The sequence below is a fragment of the Gavialis gangeticus genome, unplaced genomic scaffold (genome assembly GCF_001723915.1).
Source record: "Gavialis gangeticus isolate Ggan-Ray unplaced genomic scaffold, GavGan_comp1, whole genome shotgun sequence".
Taxonomy (NCBI): Eukaryota; Metazoa; Chordata; order Crocodylia; family Gavialidae; genus Gavialis; species Gavialis gangeticus.
The window spans coordinates 9,771,195-9,793,538 of record NW_017728991.1 but is presented as its reverse complement, the minus strand read 5'-3'; the positions used below and the strand labels follow the sequence as shown (position 1 = coordinate 9,793,538).

The 22,344-nt window shown below is 44.4% G+C and overlaps 1 protein-coding gene and 1 long non-coding RNA gene across 2 annotated transcripts in view; one reads left to right on the top strand and one right to left on the bottom strand.

The window, feature by feature from the left end:
* Positions 1–10,195, bottom strand: part of LOC109297458 — an 11,884-nt gene extending 1,689 nt beyond the window's left edge. The window contains exons 1-2 of the long non-coding RNA XR_002097317.1: positions 10,185–10,195; positions 2,908–2,923 (exon numbers count right to left, since the gene is read on the bottom strand). This is a non-coding gene — a long non-coding RNA (uncharacterized LOC109297458). The remainder of the gene's footprint in view (positions 1–2,907; positions 2,924–10,184) is intronic.
* Positions 1–22,344, top strand: part of HLF (HLF, PAR bZIP transcription factor) — a gene marked incomplete at its 5' end in the record, with an annotated part of 45,887 nt that overhangs the window by 3,814 nt on the left and 19,729 nt on the right. The gene's annotated exons all lie outside the window — the stretch shown is intronic.

Below are 22,344 nucleotides of genomic sequence, written 5' to 3'. Positions count from 1 at the left end.
AACCTATGGTGCGGGTCAACTTTCTGCATGACTTTTTCTTTTTCTTTTTTTTTTTTTTTTTTGCAGTCCATTGATTTTGTTGGGTGTTTTTTTCCCCAAGCTGTTAGCAAAATGATTTGGGGCTCATAAACTTTTCTCGAGGGTTCAACTACACATGTATTTGTATTGTTTTAAAAGGGGGATCAAGCTGTCTAGGCCAGGGGGAAAAACACCTTGATTTTATTTTTATTATTCTGTGACCTCTTTTCTTTCCTAACAGTAATATAGTTTGTGTTTCTTAGAGGAGGAACTGAGTTCATGTTTATAAATCACAGTATTTTTTTTTCCATAGCATAACTGGATGCAAAATAAAACCAAACAGGTGTTTAAACAATAAAACGAGTGCTAAATCGCAGTGATTTTTTTTCCCCTTCTAAATACAGTTTTATAAAAATCCTATTTTCAGAGTCTCTTTTGAGGGTGCATCAGGATTCTACCTCGAACATCAATATTTGAGCCACTCCTTCATTTTCTTGCTGTGAAACCTGGAAGGAACGGTTTCTCAGCTAAATGATGTGTACTGTAAAAAATAATATTAGCATGGAGGCACTTCACTTACACGCCACACGAGAACTTTTCCAGTCTCTTTTTCAAATTCTCTCTTGATACATAAGTCTTTTTAGTAGTTGTGGGCTCCTTTTCCTTACTTCTCTAAAGGGTTTGTGTGGTTGTCATGATACCTGTAAAAATTAATTTTTCACAGTCTTACTAACATTGGCAAAACTGACACGTCAAGGTGATAACCACATAGGGCAGTTATATTGAAACACTTATTTTGGGTGTTCAGTATGAATCCTCTGAGGTTCATTTAGCCTAAGATCACTGGTGCTGTCTGCATGGGAGTGTAGAAACTGCTTATGCAAAGGGCCAAGTCCTGCTCACTTGACTTCAGACATCCTATTATTTTAAATAGACCTCCTGTCATGAGTAAGCCAAGTCAGATTTGGCCCATCGTGTGTGACACATTCATCCTAAGACACGTATGCCTACACGTGCTTGTTCTGTGTGCGTGTGGATATGCACGTGTATGTGCATGTGTAGGGTTCCAGGTGAGAGGTGTGTGTATGTATGGATGGTACCCGTGTCTGATCAATGTGAAATGTTTGAAAGGATAAAAGTACAAATTATGTGTGACCGTACTGGATTTCAACCACTGTGTGAATGACTCCTTTAGATCCTAAAGAGAAATACATATTTTATCACCACTGAAAATAATCCAGCAATTTACATTCATGTTTGCTGAGGAACTTAGTCCAGCTCAGCAAAGTTAAACTGACCTTGGCTGTGAATTTGGAATTACTGAATTATAACCGATTCATTTTCCTTGGGCGCAGGGGGACCCAAAAAACACTTTTTCTTAATTAGACTGTATGTCTTGTGGTTGATGGAAAGGGGTCTTTAAGTCTATTATCCTTTTTCAGAGCTGTAGTGAAGCATGAATGAAATGCTGCAACCCAGAAGCGTGCGTGCTTATAGGAAATGCCTTTTTTGTTTGGATTGCGATGAGGATCCTGGTGCATTTCTTTTTCATAAATCAACTTTTTGTTTAGTAATACTAGTGTATGGTCTGCGCAGTTTCAGCTTACCCGTGCAGTCTCGCCCCCTTCACAGACACATAGTTGCACTTGGGAACATGTTCACGTGGCTGTCTGGAGCAGTCCTCTGATTAGTCGGTTTAAATCACAAGCCACTTCAGAGAAAGGTTTCTCCAAAGCTATTTTTTTTTTAAAGTAATTTGTTGTTACAGGACAAATGTTTTGTTGGTGCATGTTGTTATAGTTGTTCTCTGCTTTGCAGACCCTGTACTGTTTCTGGCAGGCCTACAGAGAAATCTGCATTTAGCTTTGGGGCTGTTTTTTCTGAAATTTTTACTGTACCGAGCTGTTGTTAGGATTAAAAATGTTTAATGTTTTGCAGTCACCAGGTGATAATTGGCTGGTGATTAGCATCTGTTTGCCTGGGTCCGTGAGGCTGGTCTAGGACCCTAGCCTGAGAAGTTCCTTATTTGCTCGTGCGTAGATTGTGTCCTGGGGGAGAGCGCGCATATGTGCGGCTTAGCTGTGCATCTCACGGGGATGCTGCTGACCCCACGTACCGAGCAATGACTGACACTGACCCTGTTATGTGCTGAGTCCCAGTGACATCAGCTCACAGGATTAGGCCCACCGAAGGGCTACTCTGGGCTTGGCAGTGCCATAAGAAATATATTCTAATTGGGATTTTTTTCCTCCCTTGTTCTGGAAAATGCCATAATTTGGTTTTAGTGTTAAAATATTAACGCAGGAGGGAAGGAGAGGTGTCACAGGCAATGTGGGATAACTCTTCCTCTTATTTGGCACGTAGAGACCGAGCTGGAATGTCAGAAATGAGTGACTATAGGGAAGTTTCCAGTTCCTGCTCCCAACTTTCTGGTTTCGGTACTAGAGACAGCAGCCACCTAGGAAATGGCCTTTGTCTCGCTCCATCTAGTTTCCCAATGCCCTATCGAGAGTGACTTAATAAGTAGGCTAACCCCAGGATGGGTGGGGGGGTGTGCGTGCACGCTTCTGCGCATGTGTTAACAGCCCTCAGTTCTGTCTTGCCTTTCCCCTCCCGCATTTCTTAGCATTACCTCTTCTTTCCGAACAACCTGAGGGTTACAGATTACCAGCAACCAGATACACGCAGGCTCTCATGCTTGCTTTCAAGCAGTTGCTGCGTGCTGTCTAGTCCATAACGTGAGCCCCCTGACTTATAGGCCGAGGACGCCAGCACCCGGCACCCCTGTGTGCTTTCTGAATCGTGGGCTCCCACGTGGGATTGCAGAAGGGACCAGCTAAGCCACGGCGCAGGGCCATGCTGAGCACTGCTGTTCACATTGACTCTCACGTGCGGCTCTGAATGGCTGTTGCCTGCATGACCATGTGCTTTAGGCACGTGGCAGTGCCCTGTGCAGACTGCTCAGCACAGCTTTTGCTAGAACGGCAGCAAGCGCACACACTGGGCTGTGTGTTCGTGCCATTACCAGCCTATAGTGAAATCGCCCTGAAATGGAAAAGTTGAGCTGCCTGGGCTGCATGTGCCAGGAAAATGCAGTCTGCAGAAGATATCCACAAAACTGCATGCTGGATCAGAAGGAAGATACAGAGTACGTTTTGGCGAATACAAAAATAGACTGTCACATAAGAAAAAATGCTGATGCCCCAGCCTTGTTAATACTAGCAGCAAGAACGCTGGATCTCCTCCTTCCACAGATTTCGCCTGCCTGTCCACTGTTAAACAGTTGTTATTTGTTTAATAAATTGCTGGATCACGGGAGAAAAAACAATCTACATTAACAGGGGTTACAAAGTTAAACCGTGAGAAGCAACTGTTGTGAGAGATGATTTGGAAACCTCAAAGGGCAAATTCTGCATTCCTCGCCCAGGGTGAGGCTTGCAAGACAAATGGGTTTACGTGTGTAAATGCTTTTCATTGGGAGGTGCACAAAGGGCCAAGCGTGACTTTTCTTGTGTTTAGGTATTTGGGGGCAGGGGCGGGAAGGGGGTCTGGGAGTAAGCCAAATGCACTGCAGCCCGTTTGAGTGCTGAATTTGCAGTGTGTTTTCCAGAGTTTTGCTGCCCCTCAAAGTGCTTGACTGAGTGATTGTCTAGTTGGGTTATTTGATTTTTAAGAAGCGAGCGTACCCTGAAGTCTTATCGCAAAACAATATGGTGTGGTTGAAAAAGGAGACCTCATGGGGAGCTATCTGTGAAGAAGACACTGATGGTGTTTGATTAGGTAGAGCTCCTAGTAAACACATTGTATGGTTGTAATCTGTTTTTGTTTGGAAGTAGAGGGGCAAAACGGGATAATGACAGCTAGCGTCTGCGCCCAATTCGTCACACTATGTCTCACGTGGTCCCATGGATGTCAGCGGGGTGGCTTTCAGCACACTACGCAGCTTGAGAAAGGGATTGTACCTTTTACCCCTAATTTGTCCCCTACTAACAAAATATGGAGGAATCTCTTCTCCTGTTACTCGTCTCTAGATTTTTTTTGTGGGGGGTCACTCTGTGTTTCTAGATATACCCAGAACAGATCCTGACATGATCAGAAGCTCAGCAGGTGGCTACTGGGGCATTGCTAGTGTGGCCCATTCAACAGGCATATTAAGCACTAAAATGACTTTCTTGGGAAAAGGTAGTTAAGAGTGATGCTGTAGTTGTAATGGTTCAGAAAATATGCACAAGACAAGAATTTCTTAGAGTGATATCTTTTATTGACCCAACTATGTAGTTGGGATAAAGTTAGACAGGCTTTTAAATGCAAGACATTCTTCGCCAGGTTTGTGACCATTTCACTTTTCTTGGCAGTTAAAAATGTAATTTTTTTTTTTTAACGCACATTCCAGAAAAGATCAAGTGATTAGAAACGTAGCATTTCAGCCAATTGATATTCAGACAGCTGTGTTTAAGATCTTTTCTTTTTTTTCCCTGGACAGTGGAAGTGTTGGAGGAACATTAAAAAAAACCCCAGTATTTCATATTCTGTGGCATTTACTTGCACAACTTACCCTTTGGATGTGTGTAATTTTGAGAAATTGTTGGTAAGATGCACCATTTCACAGCTAGAATGAATGTCATAGTCTCTGGGGCTGTAACTATAAGCCGGCAAAGTCAATGGGAATTGCCTACATAAAGCAAGGCCGAATCTGTCCTGGGAGGATTGGGATTGACATGAGTCAATGCAGGCAGGTGGGCCTCGTATATTGGTGGTTGTTTTTTTTTTCTCCTGTAGCTCTTCCTTGAACTTACTTGGCACCGAACTTTCACTAAGACTATCGAATGCCAAATTGGTACAAGTTATGCCGTTTTGCCACTTTTCATTTCCTGATAAACTGAAACCTGTCATGCAACTTTCAGCACTATTAAATCACCGCTGCTGTTGGTCTAGAGAGTTGCTCCCGCTGGTCCAAGCTGTGTTTGAACTAAAGGTTCCCAGTTTTACTCTGGTTTATGTATACATGCAATCCTTTTTTCATTCTGCTGTATTTTTCCATGGCCTCTGATTTCTTGTCCTAGGTACACCAGAACTGGTTTTGACCATAGGCAGATTAGGTAGCCCACTTCTGTTTAGATGACATTTTATGCAGTATTTAAAAGGCTGCTGAAATTGCAGCATTTGCTCATAGACAAACTTTATGAATTTAGGGCAGGGGGCGTTATTTAGGAGGAAAGAATCCCGGTCTCATTATGGCGTTAGAAAGCTCTGTTGGATCTCAGTACGTCGATGATTGGAACGAGAGTACAGATAATTACTGAGACAAAACTTGCCAGGTGCCTACAAATCAATGTGTTCCTTAGAGTAGTGTGCATTTGACACAAGCAGATGCCAGAATGAACCACACTGGTAACTCGGTGGTGACTAAACATCCTCTTAGAAAATGTAGGTACGTAAACAGACAGGGAGAAAAGTATGTTATTTGGCGGAGGTTTGTTGCTGATGGGGAATGGCAAAAAAACCACTTCTTTTCCAGTTAGCAGTCTCGGCCTGCTGTAAATCCTTTATTCTGAAACATGGCTGTGGACAGCAGGTCAGCGATTAAACAGGTCATTGCAAAACTAGTGGGTACTCCTACTTTAATACACAAACAGATGAAGATGGCACTTTGTCCACCGCAAAATTCATTACTCTGTGTAGCAAGAATTGGACCTCGTGCTTTCTAAAGCACTTGGAAGCTCCCTTGCTGATCCAGTACCTGCACGTGAAAATGCCTGTATTTCCGGTAACCTGGTAACTCAGTAATCATGATGCAGATGAGAGCCCTAAAAACAAATATCAAATGCTGTCTAAACAGAATCCCACTAGCACCTGCTTTCAGGGCTTTGTTTTACACAAAGATTTTTAGCTCGTTTTTGAAAAAAAGGAACATGATGTGAAACGTGTTTCAAACAGAAAGCCTCTGCGTAAGTCGTGTGAAGGAGTAAAAACCAGTTAAGGACAATGACATTCCTGAAATAACAGCAGTTAATCTTCCAATAGCAGAATCTGCCACTGGCCGTCAAAGTATGTAACAGAGACCCAGCAGAAGAGGGGACGCTTGAAAAATAGAGGCAGGAACTTGGAATAGCTTGATCTTGAAGTCTGCAATATGGAGTCTCACAATTTTGCCTGATAACTTGGCAGGAGCTAATACGTATCTGGAAGAGGTAAATTTGGTTTCTAGCATGTGCTCACCAGTGAGAAGTATGGTGACCACGTCTGTGCACTTAGATTCTCGCTACTGCTAAGTGTGAGCTAAGCACTTTTAATCAGGAGTGGGAAACTATCGTATGGGGGGGGGGGTCATCATCAGACAATAGCATCCTCCCTTTTTCTTCCTGTCGCAAAGTAGCTATTACCAAAGCCTCACGGCTGTCAGAGCTCCAGCTGCTGCTCCGTGCAAGGAGAAACTTAGTAATTTGCAGAGGGTTTTTTTTTTTTAATCGTAAGTCTTGCTCTATTTTTTTTTCATAAAGCCCCAGCTCCTGGAGTCCTGTGATTATATAAGAATGCAGGCTTTCCTTTAAAAAATACAAATGCCTTATCTTTTACAGTCATAGAGAAAAATCTTGAAGAGGCTGAACCCACAGGGCTAGAATGTTCCCAACTCTTATTATTTTTAAACGTCTCGTTTTGCAGCCAACAGCATGACTACTTGGGGCCTGACTCATGGTTTTTCAATGCTTGAATTGGTAAAATTTGTGCGTGTTATTGGAGCTCTTACCCAGACCCACCTCCACACCCCATTACTTTCTCACGCTACTTAGCGAAAGGGGGAGTCCTTGCCGAGGAAAGTCGACAGGCTTTGCGGTGGCTTGCTACATCCTGACTCCCCTCTTGCAGCAAAACCCTCCCAGTTCCTTGGCAGGGGGTGCCTCATTGAGACTGCCCTGCTGTCCACCACATCCCGTTTAAATTTGGGGCTGCTTATCTCATGCGTATCATCTTATCAACAGTTGTGGTAACACAGGCAGGAAAGTGTCCAAGTGACCTTGTGTGCATGTATTGCCATTCATTCTTGTGGTATGCTTCAGCTGGTCCTCTCCCTTTCGTGTGACATCCTCTAACCAACATACATTTGCACTCAAATATCGGCATCTAGACAGGGCATGGGGGGTTAGGAGCATGGGACTTGAGAGGTGGGCTGGAAACTGTTGGGGACCAAAGAGGAAAACTAGATTGAGAGGGAGTAGAAATGGAGGGATGATTTGTTTTCCTGTTGGCTTTGCAAAGTTGTGCAATTTAAGAATTGGATTAACCTGATATGACTTTGTTTGGCTGCCAGATTAGATATGTTGAGTTTCTTGGCATTGTGCATTGTACAGTACACTGTGTGCCGTCAATCTGGGTGTGTCGGTATAATGCCTTAATGACACGACAGTCTTGCAGCATAATATAACGCATCAGCACAACACCAGGCAGGTTTCTCCCCCGCTCTTGTTAGGGCAGTTAAAAGCTTGTTATAGCCCCTTTGTACCCTATTTCCTACAAGCCATTACTATATTTCCATCAAGTCACTCCAAGTCCAGCTTTTGTAGCTGAGCCCTTGTTTGACATAAAAATCCTATGGAGCAGCATCATAAAGGGGCACACAAAATCACGTGTCAACAGGGAAGATTGCTATATGAAGGGTAACGCGTTGAATGACATTCAGACCCATCTGTGTTTCAACATAAACACACCATTTATGGAGCAGGTGCAGTGCTTTTTGGTTTTCTTTTAACTAAGTCAGTGCCTGAAGGGTAACTTCAGAAACCTAAAATCAGGTCCAGATTTAAAGAGACTTTGAGTGCCAGCCTCACTGCACTCTGACAGGGCCATCTGGTGAAGCAAAATTTTCACGTTTAAAAGTACATATTCTTTCCCCCCCCCACCAGCTGCACACTGGAATTATTTTAACTCGGTGCATCCATATGTTTCCCGTTAGGGTGGTCCTGGCTTCATGCAGCACCCCTTAAGTCACAGGTATGTGTCCAAGTAGGGCCTTTTGCTATACCTTAAGTAGCAAGAGAGCTGCAGCTTTGCAAAGCCCTAGTGTAGGCAAGATTAAGTTGCTAGAAGAGGCTCAGTACAGAAGTTTCAGCCCTGGAAGAGTGGAGCTAAGGCGGCTTCAAGGCATCATTTCCACATTTCATTTCTGGGCTGCACCAGGGATTAGAACAGGCCCCAGCATATAAGACTGCCCCGGGGGGGGGGCTGCCCAACTATGGCAGCTGGCCAGGTCTCCATGGTGGTATGTGCTATGGCTGCATCCCAACATGCCCATCCTATCTCAAATCATGTTCCCTACCGTGAGGCTTGCAAGTGGGTCCTCCAAAGGTGGCTTCTCTTTCAGGAGAACCTCGCACTCAGAACAAAAGGTAAATGCATCGATTAAAAAAATAAATAAAAAAGCAAGGTCAACTTAAATCTTTGTTGTGTTGTCCCATTTTAATCTTAGCTGCAAGGCAGGAACAGCCAAGCTACCCTTAAAGATGAGCTCAGCACCCCCGTTCTGTTGCAGATTTTCACAAAGCAGCCCCTGAAGTTGGGTGCCCATACTTGGTTGATGGCTTGGCACCCTTGGGCACTCCCTGTCCCTGGAGCGACTGGGGAACATGGGTTTCAAAAAGCAAGAGTCCTAAATCTAGAGCACCCAACAACAAGGGTCACTCTTGGGGGGCAGAAGAAAAAGCTGACCTTGATGTTGTACAGGGTCCTTACTGCTTTTTTTCCTAGGTTAGGAAACTTTTTAAAGACCATGCACACGCATTCAGTTCCATTGGCCGTCATGTTGTTGAAACCCTTGTTAACCACTACCCACCCTGGTTGCTTCGGCTGTTGTACATATTACAGGTCTGAGTTCAGACACCAAGGCAACCTGGAGAGCAAGGGCCAGAACTGGGAACCTGCAGCTGGTTTCAGAGATGATAGGGAAAGAGGACACTTCCTTGCATGAGCCATGCTGTGAGGCAAGGGTACCTGCAGCCAACCTGCTTCCTCCTCCTCATTGCGTGCAGGCTGGGCAGATCCAGACTCTAATCCGGCAAGAGCAGCTTCCTGCATGCAGAAGTCCTGAAACCTGGCCTCGGGTTTGAAATCCGTTGTAATATTTTACATTAGGCGGTGATTGACTGAAAACGTGACGTTCACCGCAGCAGAGGGGGACTTGAACCCAGGACCCCTCCCCCTTTCCAGGGGGACCAACGTCGCTAGGCTGCAGGGCCAGCTTCCTACTTGCTTGCTCCGCTTCTGGCCCCAAGTCCTTGCGTTCCTGGCTGTAGTTGCACAGTTTTGGAAGAGTCACAGGGGTGACGGTCATTCCTAGTCCAAGGGTGCATCCCTCAAGTGTCTGGTCATCACCGGCAGAGTTGGATAAACTTAACAGTGTTTTAAAAGCAGAGTTCCTTAAGGAGAAAACCTGCTGGTTGGACAGGAATTTAATAACAGATGTTGAACTTTAGGGAACTTTCAGTTCCAGATTTTTTTAACTGATTTTTTTTTTTTTAAAGGACACATTAAAAATGAGCTTCATTATATACAGGTATATATACAAATGTATCTTCAGCTATATGGACTTTATCTGAGTGCATGCACGCATACACACTTGGATGAAGTCAACAGTTTCTATTTAAACCACATGAGCAACTTGTTTGAGTAAGGCTTGCTAGATCAGGGCATTTATGCAGTCAGCTGAATTACAAGATGAATAAAATGTGAAAACAAGGCAGTAACTTTGAACTCTTCAGGCCCCATCTTGCAACCGTGCAGTAACGGTTTGAGCTTTTAATGGACAGCTATATACGTCTCTGTGTAAAAGCATCTGTTTTTGTATCACATGAATCATGTATGACTAAGCTGATGCTAGTTCTGCAGTTGCTTGGTCACCTTGATTTGTCTCAAAAAACCAATGTTTTCAACACCAAGACCTTTATGGTAAAGTTTACTGAGTTAGAAATAGAGGATTCCAATGAGCGTGGCTTTTTCAATTCTTTTTTTTACAATGCCTGCAAGCAGACAGGGAAGGTATAAGTGCACTCACTTAAGAAAAGAGAGGGAATCAGACAGGTGGGAAGGGATTATCCAATACAAGGGAGAGGACCAGAGGTGTCATTGCCCCCCTGTGCGCACCTCTCTCTCTCCACTTTCAAGGGCTGCAGCACGTGGCTTGATTATCATCTTATTTCTAGAGTGAGTAAGCAGATGGCATTTTCATTCTGGGCCCCGACTACTGGTTCGTCCTTCACCAGTCTTATCTGCAGCAGAGCTTTATTTTTGAGGTCACGTGTTTGGAGGCTTTGTGTTTTGTTTCACCCGGTGACGTGCTCTTGAGCATAGGAGAGTGAAGCAGTCGCATGCACCTCCCTGGTGCAGGCTATGGCAGCTGCTGCTTCTCCGTGGGGCAGTTACTTGAAAGCGATTCCATGTTGCAACATCGTTTCATCCCGAGTGTTTTGAAGACACGGCACTTTCAGGCAAATTCTGCTGGCCTGATCTGCGAATGGTCCCACATGTCTCTATCGAGGAGGGGTGGCGCTATAAGGCCAGCAGCATCGCCATCAGATCTGGTCTTTAAAAAGTTTCCGAACCTAGGAAAAAAAGCGGTAAGGACCCGGTACAATATGAAGGTCAGCTTTTTCTGATGGCCATCTGCATAAGGCCTTAGAGAATATGGCCCACCTGCCAATGCTCACTTTTATTATTCTTATACCGGGCAATCGATCCAAGCTCCAGTTGACTTGGGGTGCTGAGGACAGCCTTCATCTTCTGGGTGGGCGCTCAGCAACTTCCAGGATTGAGCCCACAGTCTGTCCACTCCTAGAAGGTGCTTGAGCATCCTAAACCATTGATGGTTTCTACTGCTTTTCAAGGAATGAGTCCTGCGTGATAGTTTGAAGAGCCAACTCCTAGGATATGCTGCTCTTCTGTAGCTGGTGGGTGGCGGTGCTTAGCCCCTTGCAGAAGGTGTTCAGCACTTCATAGGATTGAAGCCTCATTCATTTCGAGCAACGTCCATGCTAACGTTCAAGCCAACCCCTCAACCATTGCAAAAGCACCTCTCCTTTCTCTGCAGCCCTTCAGGACGTAGCCTCTGGCTCGTTCCTCCCTGCCTTCTCACGTTTTTCCAGAGCTGCTGGTGTGTACAGGCTGAAGATCACATTTAACCAGCACAGGGAAATCAGCTTGGCCTGACTGACTCCTCCGTCACGTGGCTGAAAATGTGTTCCCTCTGTTCTGCCAGGCTGTGGCTAGCTGAGCAAAATACAGCAAAGCACTGGGCTTTGGGCCAAACTTTTTATTTCTGCTTGGAGCACACAATCACATATTTGCTGTTTGGCAGGACATCCATACTGGGGTATATTTGGATAGTAAGCTGGCATTGTTTTGCTGCTTTTTTTAATGTATGCAGGTAATATAGCAACCCCGCTAAGGTTTGGCCTGTCTCCTCAAGGATTCCCAGCGTTCGCGCTGCATGCACTTGCCCAAAACCTATAAACATGACAGGGAAGAAATTAAAGCTCAGACTATTAAATCTCCCGCGTGGAAACTGAATTCCTGCATAGCCCTGCTCCTTGCCCCCAATGTACCGATAACACAGCTATGTTGTTGCTCTTTCTGAGATCAAAAGCTTCTCCAGGATTGATTGAAGTCCAATTATGGAAGGAAATAGCATTGTTGGAACGCTGAAAATAGCAAGAATTGTTAAAGTAATAACGTCTGTCTCCGTAATCTTTAAAACTTCTTTCTTTTTAAGTGTGCTATGAGTTTTGCTTTGTTTTTGGTTTTTTCCAGCCTGAAGTGGAAACCACAGATTGTCAGTGCAAATACTAGTAAACCCCTTGGGGGTGGGGGGGGATAGGAGCGTGCGGTTAGAAGAACAAGTATCCATCTCTGGCGCTGGGATTTAAGTGCTCTCCTCCACCCCTCGCTTGCCTTCCTCGGAAGCTGTTTGCATGCAGTCTGACTCACGCACAAAAATAAAGCTGGATTTGATTTTAACAGTCTAGGAGGCTTTGGGTTCCTGGGGATAACGGCTTTTATGATGCAAACGCATTTATTTCTCTGGGGAAAAAAAATGCGTTTTTTTCAGAATTGAATGTCTTTTGGAAATCTGACATTGTTGGATGCCTCAACATTTCTGATGGTACCACTATACAAAAATACTATGCAGCGTTCAAAATCGCTGAAGAAGGGCTTAACTTTGTTCAAAGTTGTAGTAGTGCAGGCTGTTACTGCAGAATATGCATTGTTTTCTAAAGGGCTATGTCTCCATAAATATACTTTTACTCTTTTTTTTTTTTTTAAATACATAGAATTTATGTGGAAAACTTTTATTCATTTTACTGGACCTGTAAGTTGTGTCTGAACAAATAGCTTTTGGCAATATTTGAAATACCGTTCCCACAACGGCCATCTGGCTTTCCTTCCAAAATCTGGAAACGGTTCCTTAACACATGTACTAGGCAGCTTCATTAGTTTCTCGGGTGCACTGCAATGGCCAGAAGAGCATTGGCTCGGATCCTCAGCCAGTGTAAAGTGGAAAAATTTCCACTGAAGTAGATGAAGCCACAGTGATTTAGGATTTGCCTCTAAAGTGAAAAGGAGCTATGGTAGCTCATCTACCTATCGGCATCTTTGGGAAATGCACTTCCAAATAATTAGGTGTCGGTTCAAATACTGTGTCGAGGTTTCTTGCTAGCAAATGCCCAAGACGTACAGTACCTGCATACCTCCTCCTCTTGATTTATAGTTTATTTGGTTGGATGAGAGTGCCTAGCAATTTGACTGTCATTTAGAGGCAATTGAGGTGCGAGTTTACATAAAAGATTAGTAACTCCTAGGCTGGGGCAGGCAATTATTTTGGGCAGAGGGCCACCTACTGAGTTTTGGCAAGCCATCAAGGGCCACATGACAGGCAGCCCAGGGCGGATGAATATTAATTTTCTAAATTTTTCAGGGGCCCTGCAGCCCGGATAGACTAACCTGGTGGGCCGCATTTTGCTCACCTCTGTCCTAGGCTGATTCAAGGCCTGTAGAAATCCATGGAAAGCCTAACTGGACTTCAGAAGGCTTTGGACCAGGCCCCGATACAAAGGCTGGGCTAGATGAACCCGTCTGTACGCTTTTGTTGTGAAACCGGGCGGGGAAACCCAACAAGTTAAATTCTAAAGCTTATTCCCTCTTCATTAAGGCCAATATGTGTTGATACGGAGGAATTACTAGTTCAGTTAAGCCCAGTTTAAAAAGGGTTGGGGGAAGGGAACTATGCTAGGCATCCTTGGAATTGCCTTCCCTGAGCTAGGATGTAGATAAGCCCATGATTCTGCATTTGGGTGTTTTGTCCCACCAAAACTGTTCCTAGGTCCACTAGACATGCCCTGTGGCCTGACCCATATCTTAGCTAAGCTCCCCTTCCCCCGGTCTCTTCGCAGTCTCTTCCTTGGCCATGTCAACGATGCATCCACATGTATTACATGATTCACTTGAGTGGTCACGACCGAATAGGAAAGCAGGATTGGGTGCCATCCATTTTCTTTTCAAGTCTTGCATGCCTGTGCTCGGGCTGGCTGGCTTGGGCGTGTGACCTAGTTCGCTCTGCAGAGCAGGAGGTGGCTTGGAGGGCTCTAATCATCTTTGATCTGATTATACTGGCTTGAACAACTTGTATTAAAATTGTGTTCCTTCATGTGGATTTTTTTTTTTTTTTTAAACATAGCTGAATTAAGAAACTAAACAGCAGATTCCAGCATGATGTCACCTGCCTCACTTAAGGGCCTGGGCCAGAGCCTTCTAAGGTAAAAGGAAAGATTGTCAATGACTAAAAAGGGCTTTGGATCATGCTTCAGAGCATCAGTTCTAACATCTGAGAACCAGCCCGCGCTCTCTTGTTGAGAGTGCTGGTAGTGCCAACCATGCACGCAAAGCACCATGAACCAGGGCCCCACACCTGCTCTGGGAAGCAGTGAGCCTTGCCTGTCTTCATCTCTGAAAGAAAGCAAAGCCATCAAGGGGACTCAATCCATAGAAATCCCTGCACCCATTTTAACGTCCCCCACCCCCCCGCATGCAAACTTTGTTTTTGGCTCATGTTAAATTTTAATGCACTAAGGTCTGAGTCGCATAGGGCAGCAAGAGCAGGGTTTCATCTTCACAGATGTTTGCATGGCAAACCACCAGCAAAAAATTGGGCCCTTCGTGTCGGTGTGGACTGCTGAAAATTGATTAACGCAAAATGGTTAATTACTTTAGAAAATCATGACATTATACAGTAGGGGTGTGCAAAACGGGCCATATTTCATTCGGATTTGGATTCGGCCCAAATCGGGGACAGTGATTCAATTAATTGATTCAGATCGCTGTCCCTGATTCAATTCAGCCGAATCCGAAAGTGAAGATTTGATGCTGATTCAGAGAATCAACAATTCAGCCATAGACACAGCTTTAAATGTTTTTTCTACGTACCTCGAGGTACCAGCGTGGCTACTGAACACTGATGCTGGGGTGCGTGGAGCATCTCGCAGCAGCATGGGGGTGGGGGGGGTCCCCTGCATGCTTAGCAGTGAACCTGGAAGCCGACCAGAAATACTTCCAGTCCACTTCCGGGTCTACCGTGGAGCGCATGGGGGGGCCCCCCAGCTTGGTGATTGGCCATGGGGGATATCCCAAGTGCCCCCCCCCAGACGCAGGAGGCACCAGTCACTGAGCGGGGGGGGGCGGACCCAGAAGTGGACTGGAAGTGCTTCTGGTCCACTTCTGGGTCTGCTGCTGAGCACGCTGGGGCCCCCCCGCGCTCCTGTGGGATGCTCCATGCGCCCCAGCATCGCAGCATTCATGAGCTGCCTGCTACCTAGAGGTACGTAGAGAAAACATTTAAAGCTGTCTGTATGTCTGAATCGCCAAATGTTTCCTATTCGATTCAGAGAGATTAAAGAGTCTCCTGATTCGATTTGGATTTGGAGATTCGGCCACCGAATCGGGCCAAATAGAATCGGGGTCTGAAGTTTCGCACAGCCCTATTGTACATAACGCTGCACTGAGCATGAGACTGTTTCATACAAGTTGAAGCAGAGATTTTGGAAATGGCTGGGCAAAGCTAATCAAAGCTCTTGAATTCTCACTTTTCATAAGACTCAGTTTTAGAACAGAGGAAATTTTAATTTCACTGTTTTAGTTATCTGATGAGAAGGGTTTATTAATGAAACATTGAGAGGTTCTTTACTATTGTATCTGTATGCTGCCAGTCAGTAGTGTAAGAGAAATGATATATATCTGAGTCTCACATAAGACAGATTTCTGTAACGACCCCAACACACCAGGTACATTTGCACGTTCACTCATTTTAATTTATTTTCTCTGTACGATTTTTTCCTCATGGCCCTTGATTATTTTGTGTGGGGTGGGAAGAGGGAGGTGGATGGTTTGTTTGATTAAATAAAGAGCACGTTTGGCATATAAGCCAAAATAAGGTACCTTTTTGGTATATCAGGCACCTTTTAAAGATTATAAGAAAAAATGAATAAAATGAAGTAGCTAGAGACGAATTGGATAATCAATATTTGTACTTTAGAGCCAACTATCTCAAAAGTGTTTTATAAACTTTGATTAAATCGGCTGCCCAGTACCCCCGTCATCCAGGGAAATTACATACATAGACATGGAGCGGCGATCTGACACGCAGCCAGATCAAATGACAAGGTCATACCCAGAGTTAAAATTAGCTCACAAGCACTGAATTTTCAAACATTGAGTACTAAACTACATGCCCCTTTGTAGTCACCCCAGTAGAGTTTTCCTGTTTTCTTGGGCTGTATATTTTTTTTAAGTACATTTAATGTGTTCTTTGTCACGCTGGTTAATTTTCAGTGCAGCAAAAATGTTTAGTCTTTTTTGGTGACACTAGGCAGTCTTGCAATTTTTTGGACCCTGTGTTGCACATCTGTTACATTTCTTCTGTCTATGAGTCCCATGTTGTTTCTTTGTTTATAGACTTTGCTTTCTTTATTTTTGGTGAAAATTGTAGCAGACACGAAACAGGAATGTTGGGATTTTCAAAGAAGCCTAAAGTAGCTAAGTACTTAATTCTTATTGCATTTGAATAAGGTCTAGCACCTGATTGATAGTAAGTGTTTTTGACTATCTTAGCCATTATCAATAATCTCAGAAACACCTGTCCATGGTCATTTAAGGCATTTTCCATTCAGCAGCTTCAGCGATTCTCAAAAGTGTCCTCGGCAGATCTCCTAGAGCTCCTGAAACATATCCGACAGGTTCCTGTTAAGCAATTAGCCAGCTGTGCAGAAAGTAGAAAGGTATTTCTTTTGCAGATTAATTTTCCCTTTGCACAACTTAACTCATTCCTTCCCAAGTTTTGGGAGCTATGTACATTTGCCAACATCAGCTGTTTGGTAGCGGGGCCTGAAGGGGATAAGAAGGGCGCTGAGCTAACACGTACTGACTCGCAAAGAGACCCTTCATCTGAGTCGAGGCTAGTCCCTGGAGTAAGGGCATGCAGAGTCAACTTGCTTGTGAGTTTCTCCCATATTTCTCAGCCATTTTATTGCCATTTAAAAATAAGTTTCCAAAAATCAAATGCCGTTGCCAGTGCAGATAGATGGAGGAGTCCAGTATGTGGTGACTTACCTTACAGTGCATTGCAATGAGTTTAACACTAAATATTTCCATTTAAATGAAGCTCAATTTTTACCAAGTTCCATAAGATCGAATACACATGCATATACAGGCAACGCCCACTCAATGCTTTTTCACTGTGTGCTGTTTCGCTACAACACTCATTTGACATTGATACCCGATTCGATGTAGCGCTCAGTGAGTTTCATTATAACGCTCGTGGTCGCCAGCTTGGGTCATTAAAAAGGCTCGTGGTCGTCATCTCGGGTCATCAGAAACTTTCGGTTTTGCTTAACGCTCAGTTTTTCAGGAACCAATTGAGAGCACTAAGCGGGGTTGCCTGTATACCAGATTTCTTTGAAGTCCGCCTACTTTTTAAGGCAGAATATGTGCACAATTTTTGATGGCTATGAATGCCAGATGTATGTATGAAATTCAGAGGTTCACCAAAGAGGCACGATTGTAGTCTTCTGGATCGTAACTTATCGCACAAATCCTTTGGTCGTGGCTGCTGGAAGTTGTGCAGTAGGGGAGCAGCTTGAGTTCTCATGTGCTGAGTGAGAAGAAGAGCTAGCCATAATGCCAGGGGAAGATGAGAGGATTAACTGACTTCCTAGACGGAGTAACTCTAAAGAGGAATAGTTGGGTGAACATTCATTGTTCTTCCAACCAGCCCACCCCAAAAATAACTGCCAGATATCGTACATCCCAAGTCTGTCTCTGATGACATTAGGGTTGAAGCTTGCAGAGAACTAGAACATCCAATCCCCACTAAGTGTCTCGATGCCCTACGTGACTAAGAGTCCCCATCTATGAAGAGTGCAGCCTCTTTCCTCCGGTGAAATCCTCTGAGGCAGACCCCTGCACCTTCCTGGAGCACTACTAACTTCAACGTACACGTGAAGTATAACCTGGTATCGGGGCTGCTTGTTTTGGAAAGTGACTGGAAACACTTCAGAAGAGTAGATATAAATACTTTTGGGTTCAGTGCAGAGATGCCAGACCTTGAACTGGCAGTCAACGTGCGCTTTGTCTGCAGCTGATTTGTCTGTGAGATCACCTTTGGCGGCAGACAGGCCCTTCCCCAGTTTTCCTGAGTAGCTTGAAGTGAGTTCCTGATTATTTGCTATCAGTTTAGCTCCCGGTTTTTCTATTTTTTTGGTACAGAAAATTCTACGCTACAAAAACTGGAGTACAACATAATCAGTGCTGTTCACCCCACCTTCCGTGTTCCCTTTAAGCTGCATGCGTGCGTTGCCGCACACAATAAAAAATCATGCCATGCAACAACGGGGGACTTGGGTGCACCTACCTGCCGGCCACAGCGCAGGGGAAACCAATTACAGGCGGACTGAAATGGTACATGCCAAAAGGGGAAGGTGGGACCAATTTGGGAATGGCACGCTCATGGACCGCTATACCTTAGAGCGGGCCGACAAAATATGGCCTGCCAGGCTGTTCTATTTGGCCCGCGGAGCCCCTAAAAAATTTAGAAAATTAATATTTATCTGCCCCTGGCTGCCTGTCCTACAGTCCTCGATGGGTTGCCAAAACTGAATAAGCCGCCCTCCGCCCAAAATAATTGCCCGCCCCTGCCTTAGAGGGAACATCGCCCCCCTTCCCCCTTTACACTGAGTGCTATGGTGATATGTGTTAAAACTACATTTTTATAGTGGTTTTTGGTTGCAGAAACAAGTGTGTTGCACCTGTTCAGCCACAGTAAAATATATTTTATTTTGTTAGATTTGTCACACATTATATGTGAGTATTGCTGGACAAATTGTAACAAGCCAGGTATTAAACCTATTTATCTCTGGATAAAAAATGGCAGGTCAGCCACAAAGTTGCTTCATAGATTTCTAGGGTCAGAAGGGACCTAGTAGATCATCGAGTCAATGCCCTGCTGCAGGCAGAAATGAGCGCTGGGGTCAAGTAACCCCAGCCAGGTGCTTGTCCAAGCTCTTCTTGAACACCTCCAAGGTAGGGGAGAGCACCACCTCCCTTGGAAGCCCATTCCAGATTTTGCTTGTTGAAACAGAAACTTCTTTGTGGCATGGAAGTATCTCCCACAATCATTTTAACATGCAGGCAGTTGGTGGGTTGCCACTTGTTGGGTGATACTCGCCTACGACACACAACAAATACAGCCTCTGCTGGAGGCTCGCGGTGTCGGACCCAGACACAAAGAGCAAAACTGAGGCACAGAGAGGTCGATGGACTTGCTCAGGTTCACACAACAATTAAGCAGGAAAGCCAAAAACTAGTCCTCATTCCTAGCTGCCAAAACAAGCACTCTCTAAAGCAGGTAGAAAGCTTCAGAGAACCTCTCGCTTGGGTAGACGTTTCCTTCCAACACAAGTTCGGCTGCAGAAAGAGGGGCATCAGACAAAATGTCCTGCTTATCGTAGGTGTGTAGCGCTGTCTAGGTGTGAATAATGTGGAATTAAGTACACACACATCTGGGCATGAGGAAGCATACATTTCTTCACCCATGAATGGGTTAGTTATTTCTGTTAAGATGCACCAGAACATTGGGTTGTGTTCTTACAGGGAACAAATAAATGGTGGTGCTGAGCACTGCCTGTCTTAGGAGACTGACTCCTGATGTATCCTTATGCCCCTGGAGCTCTATACGCCTCTTCAGTGCTGTTTGCATTGTTCCTTATGCATTCGTAAAATGAGAATCAGGAAAGATGTGGCACAAGGTTAGCCATTAAAAGATGAGAATATCCTCTCGCATTAGGCAGCTCCGTTACTTACAAATTTTATATCTGAAGCACAGAGGGCATGCACATAAAAGACAAACATCTACATATCTGAGTTTTTGAAATAATAATAAAAAAGATGGTCTCGATGTCAGAGAAAGCAGAAGTGATGCGTTGTGACAGTTGCTGTGGCAACGCTACCTACTTCATGAAAATGGGAGTTAACAGGAGTGAAAAAGGTAAAACCCACATCATTTTCTGAGCACATGCATTATTGCAGTCCTCAGCTGCAGCTCTCCAAGCCCTCAGATGTTCCTCCTGTTGTTTGTTTGGGCATGCCTTTTTCTCGGGACTAAATATTGCCAACTTCATTCATGTAAGGTCTGCAAGATTTGATCCTATCTGCCTAGATGATAGCACGGTGCCATGCAGGAGCACAATCCTGCAGGATGCCTGACGGTAGTAGCCAAGTGCACAAGACAAAAAAGTCTTAATGACTGGAGTCATCCTTGAAAAACCTACCAGTTCCCCAAGTTTGCTAAATAGCATTATCTGTATTTGCACCTTTAGATATTTCTTATGGAAAATATGAAAAGGACAACAGCAGATAGGGCCTGTTTGGGCTGGGGGAGATATGTTTAGAAGTTTAAGGGTGACATTTGATAAAACAATCTAAGAAAAATACATTGTCACTTTTCACCTGTATAGATAATCCCCAGCCAATGCCACTGTATTGTAATAATCGACCATCCAGGAAGCTGGGAGACGATAAAGCTTTTTTAATCTGAGTCACATTTACCCTGCTGTTTAGGATGTTGGAAAATTAAAGAAATTGAGTAGACCACACAAAAGAGCTTCAGTCATTTCCAACATGTATGGTAGACATAGAACTGTACTGTACACGGTATGTGTATATCTGTTAGGACCAGTAGTGAAGCATTGTTTGAAAATCATGTCGAACTTTGGGACTGGGGACTAATTTTGAACTCTCTACCTTGGGTGGTATGGAGAAAAGTGACATGCGAAAAATACACTTCCTAGTGGCCAGCAAGTGGCTTACGGGGTGCCTTGCTGATAATTCTCAGTGAACAAACTTGCGTGTGAATGGATGAAGACATTTGCTAATTGCTCTGGCCTAATAATCGTTCATCATCGTATTTAATTTGTGAACCTCTAGTTTGGCAGCTAGGCGGGGATGAGTTGTCCTTGGCAATGCGTGTTCAGTTGCTACTACTGTGAATTGGTTTTAAAACAGAGTGGCCTTGAGTTCCTCGCATCCACTAACACGCTTCCTCAAGGCGAAAGGGTTCAGGTAAGTCTGTTGTTTATGGGTTTTGTTTATTCAAGGTGGAGAGGGAGCTTCCAGTGGAAGGGAAGATGGACTTGGATTATTTTTTTCAAAGTTTTTTTTTTGGGGGGGGCCTCTACGTGACCCTGCAAATGCTGCCCCAGGCTTTTCCCTTTAGGAAAGGAAGGGACATTTGAAGATAGGCTAGTGAATTGATAGTTTCGTAGTTTCTAGGGTTGGAAGGGACCTGAGCAGATCATCTAGTCCAACCCCCTGCCATGGCAGGAAGGAGTACTGGGGTCAAACGACCCCAGCAAGGTGTTCATCCAGCCTCCTCTTAAAGACCTCCAGGGTAGGAGCAAGCACCACTTCTCTTGGAAGTTGGTTCCAGATGGTAGCAACTAAAGCTACTCCAGAAACCATTAGACAGTGTCCTAATGCTCAATACAGCCAAGTCAAATATAAACCAAAGTGAACTATGTGCATGCAAATTCATAGGCCCCCCCTCCCCATTCCTGTGCTCTTCACTGGCCCCTCTACCCCATGCTATCACCCACTACATATTGTATGTGCCCCGCTAACCTGGGAGCTGAGCTGGCCTACCTTTGAAGAAAAGCTCACCAGAATATTTTTGACACAGTCAAAAGTTATTTTTCTTGTCACTCTAGTTTTGGAAACTGCTGAAGTATCTTAGCTGAAAATCTAAAAGAACGAAAAACACCCACACATCTAATACATATCCATGTGGACATCTGTATGTAGCCTGCAGCAACCGCCTAGCAGGTGAAACATTAAAAGCAACGGTACAAGTTTGGCAAAGGTATAAGCAGTTGAAGGCAGCATGATCTTAATAAACTTAATAATCAGACCGACCTATAATTTCATACAGGCACCAAGCTGGAAAGCACATGGTACCCAGGTCTGAAATGACTTTTTTTTTTGGAATCACTAAAACATAAGCTGAGCAAACAACACTCTTGCCTCTCAAAGTTTTTTGTTTCTAGTCACTCAGCCGACTGTTGTCACATCCTAAGCACAATTCACCTGCCACTTTCTTCAGACCTTGGTACTGGTTAGCCGCAAGGACCAGCAAGACCAGCCGTTTTGTACAGGCCAGAAATGGCCATACTGGGTCAAAGTAATGGTCAAAATGGTCCTGCGTCCAGCACTGAATTCTTCAGAAGCAAATTTAACGCTGATTAAATAATTGCAATAACATGCTCAAGGGTGACATTTCTTTGAAACCTCTAGTTGCTTGGGGTGGTTTTTTTCCTGCAGCATGAGGACTGATATCTCCTACACCGTGCATTGCCGCTCAATTTAGTGTACGGGTAAAGTATGTTCTTATTATCTATGTAAATGTTTAGATTTCAAGACCGCACTAGAACATTAATAGTGTGACCGCTAAGTGAGAAGATAAAATGTGGTTTATATTAATGTCACCTGGCAGTCATCATGCAACAAAGCCATTGCAATACTGCCCTAAAATAAATGAGCAGGCTTCCTAACGCTCCTTTCATTTAGCCCCTCTCCCTTCCATTTTTCTTGTCCTGATTACTGCATAGGATGAGAGCGTTAATAATAGATTAGGGTTTAAGTGGGGACAGGCTGTGATTTGGTGGAAGAAAACTACCCTGAAGAGCTGGACACCTGCCAAAGGGAAAGAAGACTCAGAAAACGTATTTACGCTGGAGTAGTTGT